Below are 9338 nucleotides of genomic sequence, written 5' to 3' on the forward strand. Positions count from 1 at the left end.
AGAGGGACGGGGGAGGGAGGGAGGAAGGGTGGGAGGGGAGAGGAGAGAGAAAAGGGGAAAGTAGAAGGAAGAGAGGAGGGGAGAGGAGAGGAAAGGAGAGGAGAGGAGCGGAGCGGAGAAGAAAAGTTAGAGGGGGAATGGGGATCCAAAATTTCGTTCTTTCTCAGTTTCACCAACTTGTATCTCAAACCCTCATGTCTAGGTTTAGCAATAGAGCCTCTGAGATCCCAGGGTTTTCCCATGTTATGAAGTGTGATGCAAGTTAGAAGACAGAGACTTGAAATAAGCATTTTATCACATGAGAAAAATTCTAGAGAGTTTTTCTAGCCAGGCACATGGGAAAGGAAGTGGCGACATGTGCTAGTTCATGTAAGATCAGCAACTTTTCCCTCTGTTTGACTTTGTTGATTTGGAAATTATTTGTCTGGCTCTGCAACTGCATCATCATTTGCTCTTCCAGCTTTTGCCAACTCTTACATCCTGATGCTAGTTAAGAAATAATACATTTACTCTGTCAACTTCTGCTTACCAATGAGGATCTAAAAGTGTGTTCAGAGGTAATTTGAACAGACTCTTTCAAGATAGTGCATCTTTTAGTAGATCCGCAGAATGGTAAATATAACTTGATAATCATGCCAAACATTTCTTTGCATTGTAAAATTGAATTGGCAGCTTTGCATAATAAAGGGCTAAAATTATGTACCACACAAGATTTGCCTGAAAGTTGGTTGTTCTGTCTCAAAATTCTCTGCTGAATACTCTTGTGCTTGCTTTTGTTTTTAGGCATTTTCATGTGACTGCTTACAGCAGACATTTCTTTTTATATATTTTCATAAAAATAAATTTTAATAAGTGTGCCAAAACCTCTTCAGTCATCCCCACCCTATCACATGTATTATGTAGACACCTATTTTCCCATCATAACTGGCAAAGCAGCATTTATGAACTTTATTCTTTGTGGTCGCATTAGGAGCAGTATTCCTTTATAGAATGTAATATTTTATCATCTTTTATCCTTTTATGGCTTGCCATGCTTTACATGCTGTTTATAAAATGAGGTCCTTCTTGGTTTAAAATGAGTAATAACCAGTGCAAAACCATAAAAGAAGGGAAAGAATGAGGACTATCTAAGCGTTCATATTTCTTTCTTAATTTCATAAGTTTCAGCACCATGGAAAATCTTGAGAAAGAATTCAGCAAGAGTACCATCACTGGGTTTTCACTGTTCTCAAGAAGAAATTCTTGGTCAGGATTGCTCCCCTGCAGGCCTTACCTTGGAAGCAGTCGTACGACCCTTGTCACTTTCTCAAATGGCAGCAAAGAAATGACTATGTTTGCAGGCTGAGGTGAAAGTGGTTGGTGAGCTGAAACTGAGCACGAAGGAGTTACAAAGATGTCTGAAAGTGGACGGGAATGTGGCAGAGAAGGAGGCCAAGCAGAAAGAGCTCAGTTTGAAGCAGTGAAGCCAACTACTGCTACTGCCACCAGTCACACTACTGACAATGGTGTGGGTGCCGATGAAGAGAGCCTGGATCCAAAACGATAACCCAAGGTCTGCAGCCAAGCAGTCTACCAGCTAAAGGTCAGTGGAGAGGATCAGTGTCCACACAAGATCCATAGACATCTCACTCATTCACTCTATCCAGGAATATAGTCACCTGCAGCCTGGGAATTACTTGAGTGATATCACTTAACAGTGGCAGGTAGAAGGCATGCCAAAAGAGCTCCTGGGGTGAGCTCATATTCTATAACCTCCCAGGAGGGGGAGTCAAGTTGCAAGTCATGACTAACTCCAAAAGTTATAAAGCAGAGGAAGAAATTTGTATCAGCAACAAACTGCATCAGGGAGACATAGTCGGAGTCCAGGAGAATCCTGGGAAAATGAAGAAGGGTGAGCATTGTTCCCTACAAGATCTCACCATTGTCCCCCTGCCTGCTCACAGTACCTCACCTGCACTTTACTTTCAAAGACAAGGAAATACATGGCAGAGATACTTGGACCTGGTGCTGAATGACTTTGTGAGGCAAAACTTTATCATCACCGATATAAGAAGTTTACTGGATGAGCTGAGGTTCCTGAAGATTGAAACTCCCATATGAACACCATCTGTGGGAGCCGTGGCCTCGCCTTCCATCACATAAAACAATAAGCTGGATATGAACTTATACATGAAAATTGCTCCTCACACCACAGCCAGGATCCTTGATAAGCTTTTTGAGGAGTTCCTGGAAGTGACATACATCAATACTGCATTTATCTATGACTGTCCCCAGATTCTGAGCCTTTAGCTAAATGGTACCACTCTATAGAGGATCTGACAGAGCGCTTTCAGCTCTCCGCCATGAAGATGGAGGTGTGCAATGCTTAGCTCAACAATTCCGTGAAGCAGTGCCAGCTGTTCCAACAACAGGCAAAGGCCAAGGCCGCTGGTGATGATGAGGCCACGTTCATTGACCAGAAACTTTGCCCGGCCCCGGAGTACCAGTTGCCTCTCACTGACAGATGGGCAGGGCATAGACTGCATCACAATGTTCCACTACTCAATAACATCAAGGAAATGCTCCTGTTCCCTCTCATGAAGCCAGAAGACAAGTAGGAGACTGTAGCAAGCACTGACACGGAGGAGAGCACAATGGTTGGCACTTTTGTCTAGAAAATAATTCCAACTTTTATAACTCAGACATCTGCATTGTTGCAAAAAGATCAAGTCTGTGATGTGATTCATGTGTGTAGTCATCCATTTGACCACCACAATTCAGATGAGCCATAAAGGGAGAGAAGAAGAATTAAAAATTTCTTTTTACTCCTTGTACCAAATAAATCATTTGTCTCTTTTAAAAAATTACTTTGCTACTTACTAGTTTTATCTAATGAAAAGGAACAGATTAGGAACAGTCAAAAAGGGCTTCAGAATTCATTGCACCTGATCTCATTGCTGAGGAGAAAGCTGAGCCATATTATTCTGTAGGACACAGTGATGTGACTTAGGAAACAACAGAACTTCAGACTCTGTGTTACCGTTCCAAAAGTCCATCTCCTATGACCTACATTTATGAAGCCCTATGTAGGTGGCAGTGTTTAAACCCTCTCTACAGGATACACTTTGCAGAAAATATTTTTTGTTCTTGAATTCATAGTCCTTTATCACAGAATATGACAGAAATTTCAATATGAGAAACACCAGATTGTACTTGTTAAGAGTCATAAGAGCAATAGAAAGCTTAAGAAAAGAAAGTGAAGATATTGGTAAGCCAGTGTAACTTTTATGAATACATAGCATTTAATTTGTTATCCGAAGGTAAGGTTTTAATAAAGGGAGCTGGGGCAAAGGACATTAAGCCTGGTAGAAGTACTAATATGAACAAGGCAGTAAAATACACTCCAACGAAAAAGAGTAAGGAGTATAGTGTGGCTAGATTCTAAGTAACCTTCATGTTTTTCTGTTCTGTTATGGCAGGCTCAAAAATGATGGTGAAATTGTAAAGGAACCTGAATGTACAAGTAGATATTCTTGTCTCAATAGCTCACTGATTCTCTAAGCAGTGATCACATATTCTGAGCTTTAAGAACAAAAAGCTAAGTTGAACGTTCTTTACTAAAGTTTGTAGCACATGTTGGAAGGACAGAGGAAAAGAGAACTTATGTTGCTGGGTGACTCCTATTGCCTGCTTGCCCTCAAAGCCATCCTTCACCCATCTCCTGCTTTGCTCTTCATGGCATAGCCTGTTCTTGGCAAATCAGAATGTCCAGCTTTCCTTCATCAGATAGTTACCTTTCTAGTTAGCTAATGCTACAGGGAGGGGCTGGAAATGAAAAGACAGGAGGGAAGGAAATGCCAGGATGTGAAACACAGGAGCTCAGCACCAACCACATATTTCTCCTACTTCTGCTCCTGCTGGACAGTCTTCACCATGGTTCTAGCCTGGCAGCATCCACATATTCTAAGCATCTTCTCTACAGTTTCAGGTCTCACTGGGGCTGAAATTCTGGTGCATTGAGTCCCAACGCTAGACCTTCCACCCTTGCTAGCCTATGGATACATCACAGGTCCTACTTAGACTTTCAACTCTTCCAATACCAAATAAAAAAGATTTATATAACAGAAATATTAAAAGAAAAGCTATGCTAGGATATAATCAGTCACATTCTTAAGTACACTTGTCATGGATCTGTCTTTCTCTCTTCTTTTTTTGCATTGTTTCATGGTCAGGTCAGCTCTTTCTATTCAGTTGGAATAATGACCCTATTTGTCACCAGCATATACATTTGCATCTCATAATCCAAATGAAAAGAATCTCTCTTTCTTTTCTAAAGCCCTGATATCAAATGTTAAGGGTGAATCTGATTAATTTGTTACAGGATGGGGAGGTGCAGTTCTTTAGTTATGATCACTGGAGTTGCATGCTACTATTTCAGCCTCATTCAAGTTTTATTGAATAAGGAAGAATCTACTCAAAAGAAAAGATACTGGACAAATAACAAGTACCTAATACAGGGCAATAATGAAAAATCATCTTTGTGCCGCCTCAGCCACTCTTCATCCTTGCTGATCTGAAGTTTTGTGAAGGAAGCTGATGGTTTTGGTCCCTGCCACTTACCGCCCCATCTTTCTACTGAGTGCAGCCCTGGCACGCATTGCTATGGATTGGGAGGTAGGAGATCAGAGCCTGCTTATTCCTTAGTGATTTGGAAGGGACAGGGTTCCTCCAAACTCACACTGGGTGGTTGTTCCTGTTGACACTTTCTGTGGTCATATAAGCGTCATCTCTGGCTCTGAAGGCTGGATAAATGGCCTCTACTAGGAATATGCTCAGGTACCTCACTACTCCTAAAGCATTCCCAAGACTCTGTCCACACCCAAGGAAAGTTCTACATCATATTGCCTTGAGTTATTGTTATTTTTTTAGCCCTCTCTGTGATCTAATAATTACAAATTCAATTATTCTTTCATTGTATAACTGCAAACCCAAACCTCTAACATTTTCAGACTTGCTGAAGGTTAAACAGGTAGAAGTAGTTAGGATTGGAGTGGAAACTCTTTTGCCTTTAAGGTTTGAATACTAAATGAGGAGTCTGTTTTTTTTGACAAATACATATGCTCAAAAAACCTTATTCCACTGTCATTTTCTTCTCTGGCCATATTCTGCCTATAGATGAGCCAACAAGACTAGGCTTTTGGCTCCTGTAGTCAAACTGGCTGTGTTAAAGAGAAAAACAAAATAAAACGCAGAATATCATAGCACACAACCAAGTCTTAATGGTTGAACCCAGTCTAGTTTTGGAAAATGGGCAAGCTCAATTTTTGTATGCTGTAGGAGAGAGGGGATCCTTTATAAATCTACCTAAGAGTAAAATAATTTACATTTTCTTCCATCCCAGTATACTTCTTCAAGTGAATTACTAGTTAATTCCTTACAGAATATAATTCTTTTTTAAATTTTTTCTTAATTTTAATTAGAAAGAAATAGCAATGAGACACTTTCAAACAGGTTAATAGGACAATTACAACAATTAATACATTGTTGTCGTAGTAGTTTTTCAGAGGACAAGATGCAGACATGATATCATGTCTAAACACTATTAGTACAAATCATTTTTTACATTGAACTAAGAGAAAGTAGCTATATATTTATCCTAACTATTTTGTATATACATATATATTTTTTCCACAACAAAATGGTTCTTTATTTTTTATTTTTTTTATTCTTACATTTTTTTTCAAACCAAATTGGTAGGACAGTTTCAATAATTAACACATTGCATACATTCTTCTTAGTGATTAATTGCTGTACAGGATGCAGACATGATATCCTATTAACAAACACTATTAGAACAAATCCCTCTATTCATTGAGAGAATGTAACTATATATTCTAACCATTTTGAATACACAGATACAAAATGGACATTCATCTGTATCCCATTTTTTTTGTTTAGTTCTGTTAATTGAATCTTATAGATGTGTCAAATCAGCAAAATATTCTAAAAGAGTCCAGTAGTCCATAATAGTATTGGGTCTTCCACTTCACTGGCAATGTCAGAAATTGTTGACCTGAGTCCCCTACAGGGTCCTTTATTTATATCCCCCTATTTTTGTTTTGTTTTGTCAGACATGGTTGTTCCATTGCTATTAGAGAAGCTGTATTTGGAGGAGTCTTCAAAGGACTTTTTCATACTTGATGCCAGTCCAAATATCATAGGTACTTGAATTCAGCAAAATAACCCTATATAGTCCAATAGTCCATAATAGTAGTGGGTTATCAGCACAACTGGAAATTGTCAGAAGTTGTTGACGTGAGCCTTTTACAGCTCTGCATATTAATATGGCATTAATTTTTATACCTCACGGTTATACTTTTCTACTGAATTCTCTCAGGCTTTCACAGAGAGCAAATTGGTCAAGCAATGGCTGTGATTCATCCACATGGCTGACACTGACAAAAGATCTACAAAGTGCCGTACATGGGTAAAACCTGAGAGGATTTGACTGACCTTGTCAGATACAAATGTTACATTTTTAGTTATATTGGTCTGGACTTAACTTGGTCTTAATCATCCAGAATATAATTCTTGATCCAGTTTTTTAATGGGCAGTTTGATGTGAAGAAAATGAGTGTCTAGAGGAATGCTTAGTGAACTTTGATATCTGAAGAAGACTGAAGAAGACTGGTAATGGGAACAAGAGTTGGTTAGGGGCAAGCTTGGCAGTCATCAGCCATAACCATGAACAGATTTTTTTTTTAAGTGTAATAATTGGTTTTAATTCTTTGCCATAGAACTTGCTCAAATTGCACATAAATGTAATTCAGCAATGTAAGTAGATAACCATTCGTTGTCTACAGATCCTAGGTACTGACAAAAATGTAAATATATGGTGCCTTAGTAGGCAGAATCTGTGCTGTGTGGCCGGGAAATCATGGAGATTCAGAGTGAGAGCAGCAATGATCTCCTCAAACTTCTCCAACAAAGTTCCAGGTACCCACAGAGCCTTCATTGCTGGTGAAGTTAGGAGGCTTTTGTAGGGTGAACTATGCTGCCTGCTGTGTGCTTCTTTGTTTGTCTTTTTGCCAGGCTGTAGACTGCTTTGCAGTCCAGGAACTCTTTGAAAACAAGGATGACCTTCATTCGTCATTGATTTTATTTCTGAGTTCCATGTAAGGACACATAGTAGTCATTTAATAAAAGAATTTTGTTATTCTCATTTGCAAGTTATAATGACTTTTCCTGTGTAAGGAAAAGACTGAATTTCTTAGCCTATAAAGAGGTATACAACCCAGAACACTAAAACTGATTAACATCACACATACATAGAAAAATAATTGATGTAAAAAATAATAGTGGTAAACTAAAGGCATTAAAATATTATACTAAATTTTAAAAATGCAATACTAAAGCAACTATAAATAAAATACTATAATATATTAAAGGCCCATGAAAACAAAAATTCACAATGTGTTATTTCATGTCTATGTCTTTTTTTTTCTTTTTTCTTTCCTTGAACATGGGGATGATGTAGAATTTCTATTCCTCCATACCATGGGTCCATGCTTCCTGATGGCTGGGCTAGTGATCTTTCTAATGAGAATTTCAGCTGTTTGCCATTAATGTTCTTAAAACTAAATAGAATGCAGGGATCACTAGATGAATAGAAATTAGTGAAAAAGGAGAACTAGAGGTTTGAATAATTTGCTTTAGATCTTACAGACATTTGTGTCTTAGTCCTTTTTCATTGCTATGAAAGTACCATAGATTAAGACCAAGGGGGATAAAGCAAGACCTATATAACAAAAAATGTAACATTTGTATCTGACAAGGTCAGTCAAATCCCCTCAGGACTAACCCTGAAACCCTGTATAGCAGTTTATAGATCTTTTGTCAGTGTCAGCCATGTGGATGAGTCACAACCATTGCTTGACCAATTTGCTTTCTGTGAAAGCCTGAGAGAATGTTTTCTCTCCAGGTGATTCACCTTAGGCACACTCTACATTGTTGGTTACTTTCCTTTGTGTCCCCATAATCTCCTTGATCAGAAAATTTGGGAAACCACTGAGTTACAGCATGTTACAGTACAGGTTCTCTTATTTCCTGAGTTCTCATTGACATAAGGGAAAGGCTAGGGCCAAAATGTTGGCTATTCTTGTAGTCCTTCTTTTTCTCTAATTTTTTGGTCTGCAAACTTAAGTTGTTAACCCTCCAGAAGAGAAGCTTAATGATATTATTACACTAGAAAATAGGCTGTTGAGCTTACCATCAGTATCTGTCTGAATATCAAATGCCTTTGACATAACATGGAACAGGTATTTTCCATCAGTTGGTGATATGATAAACTTTAAATCCATATAGACTGTGAAAAAAATTTAAAAATTAAAAAATTGAAATACACAATTACAAATTTTTACACAGAATCTTAGAAGTCTAACCACATACAACATTGTAGTAGGGTAGTCCTATGACCTTTTTTTCTTGGCTCTTGTTTTCATTTATTACCATTTTTTCTTTTTTCTTTTTTTAAACATTTATGAGAGAGAGAGAGAGAGAGAGAGAGAGAGAGAGAGAGAGAGAGAGAGTATAGCAGTAATTGATATGACATTAGAAGCAGTACACTTTTAGAAGACCAGAATGACAGGAAAAGGGAATACAAATAAGGGACTATTTTGTAGTGAAAATATATATACATGTATATACAAAATAGCATAGATAGACAGCTACTTTCTCTTAGTTCAATGCAAAGAAAATTTTGAATTAATAGTGTTTAGACAAGATATCATGCCTGCATCTTATACTATGAATAACTACTACAAAGACAATATGCAATGTATTAATTATTGCAACTGTCCTACTGACCTGTTTTGAAACTGTCTCATTGCTACTTCTTTCTCAATAAAACTATTTTAAAAAAGAAAGTACCATAGAATAGATAATTTATAAATGGCAAGAACATATTGCTCACAGATCTAATGCTGAGACATCCAAGATCAAAGTGCTACAAGACCTGGTGTCTGGTGGGGCTGCTCTCTTCTTCATAGACGGTGCCTTCTTGCTGTGTCTTCACAGAAGGTAACCAAGTTTCCTTGTTCCTCTTTCTTAAGGACACTGCTCCCATTCATGTGGATAGAACATCATAAGTAAGCTCCTAAAGGCCTCATGCATTAATACTATCTCTTTGGGACTGAGTTTCAGCATACCACAGACACAGACATTTGGACTAAAATGACCTAGAACATCAGATTGTAACCTCATTTGAAGATATAATCATTATGGATATAATGGAACATAAAAAGACTCATGAGATGAAAACATTCTGGCCTTTAAGTTATACTCATGATCTAATAACTGGT

General features: G+C 37.9%; 1 pseudogene; it reads left to right on the forward strand.

The window, feature by feature from the left end:
* LOC101569803 overlaps positions 1–2654 on the forward strand; it is a 53874-nt pseudogene extending 51220 nt beyond the window's left edge.
* The last annotated feature ends 6684 nt before the right edge of the window (positions 2655–9338 follow it).

Source organism: Octodon degus, unplaced genomic scaffold (genome assembly GCF_000260255.1).
Source record: "Octodon degus isolate 3935 unplaced genomic scaffold, OctDeg1.0 scaffold00014, whole genome shotgun sequence".
In the NCBI taxonomy this organism is placed as follows: Eukaryota; Metazoa; Chordata; class Mammalia; order Rodentia; family Octodontidae; genus Octodon; species Octodon degus.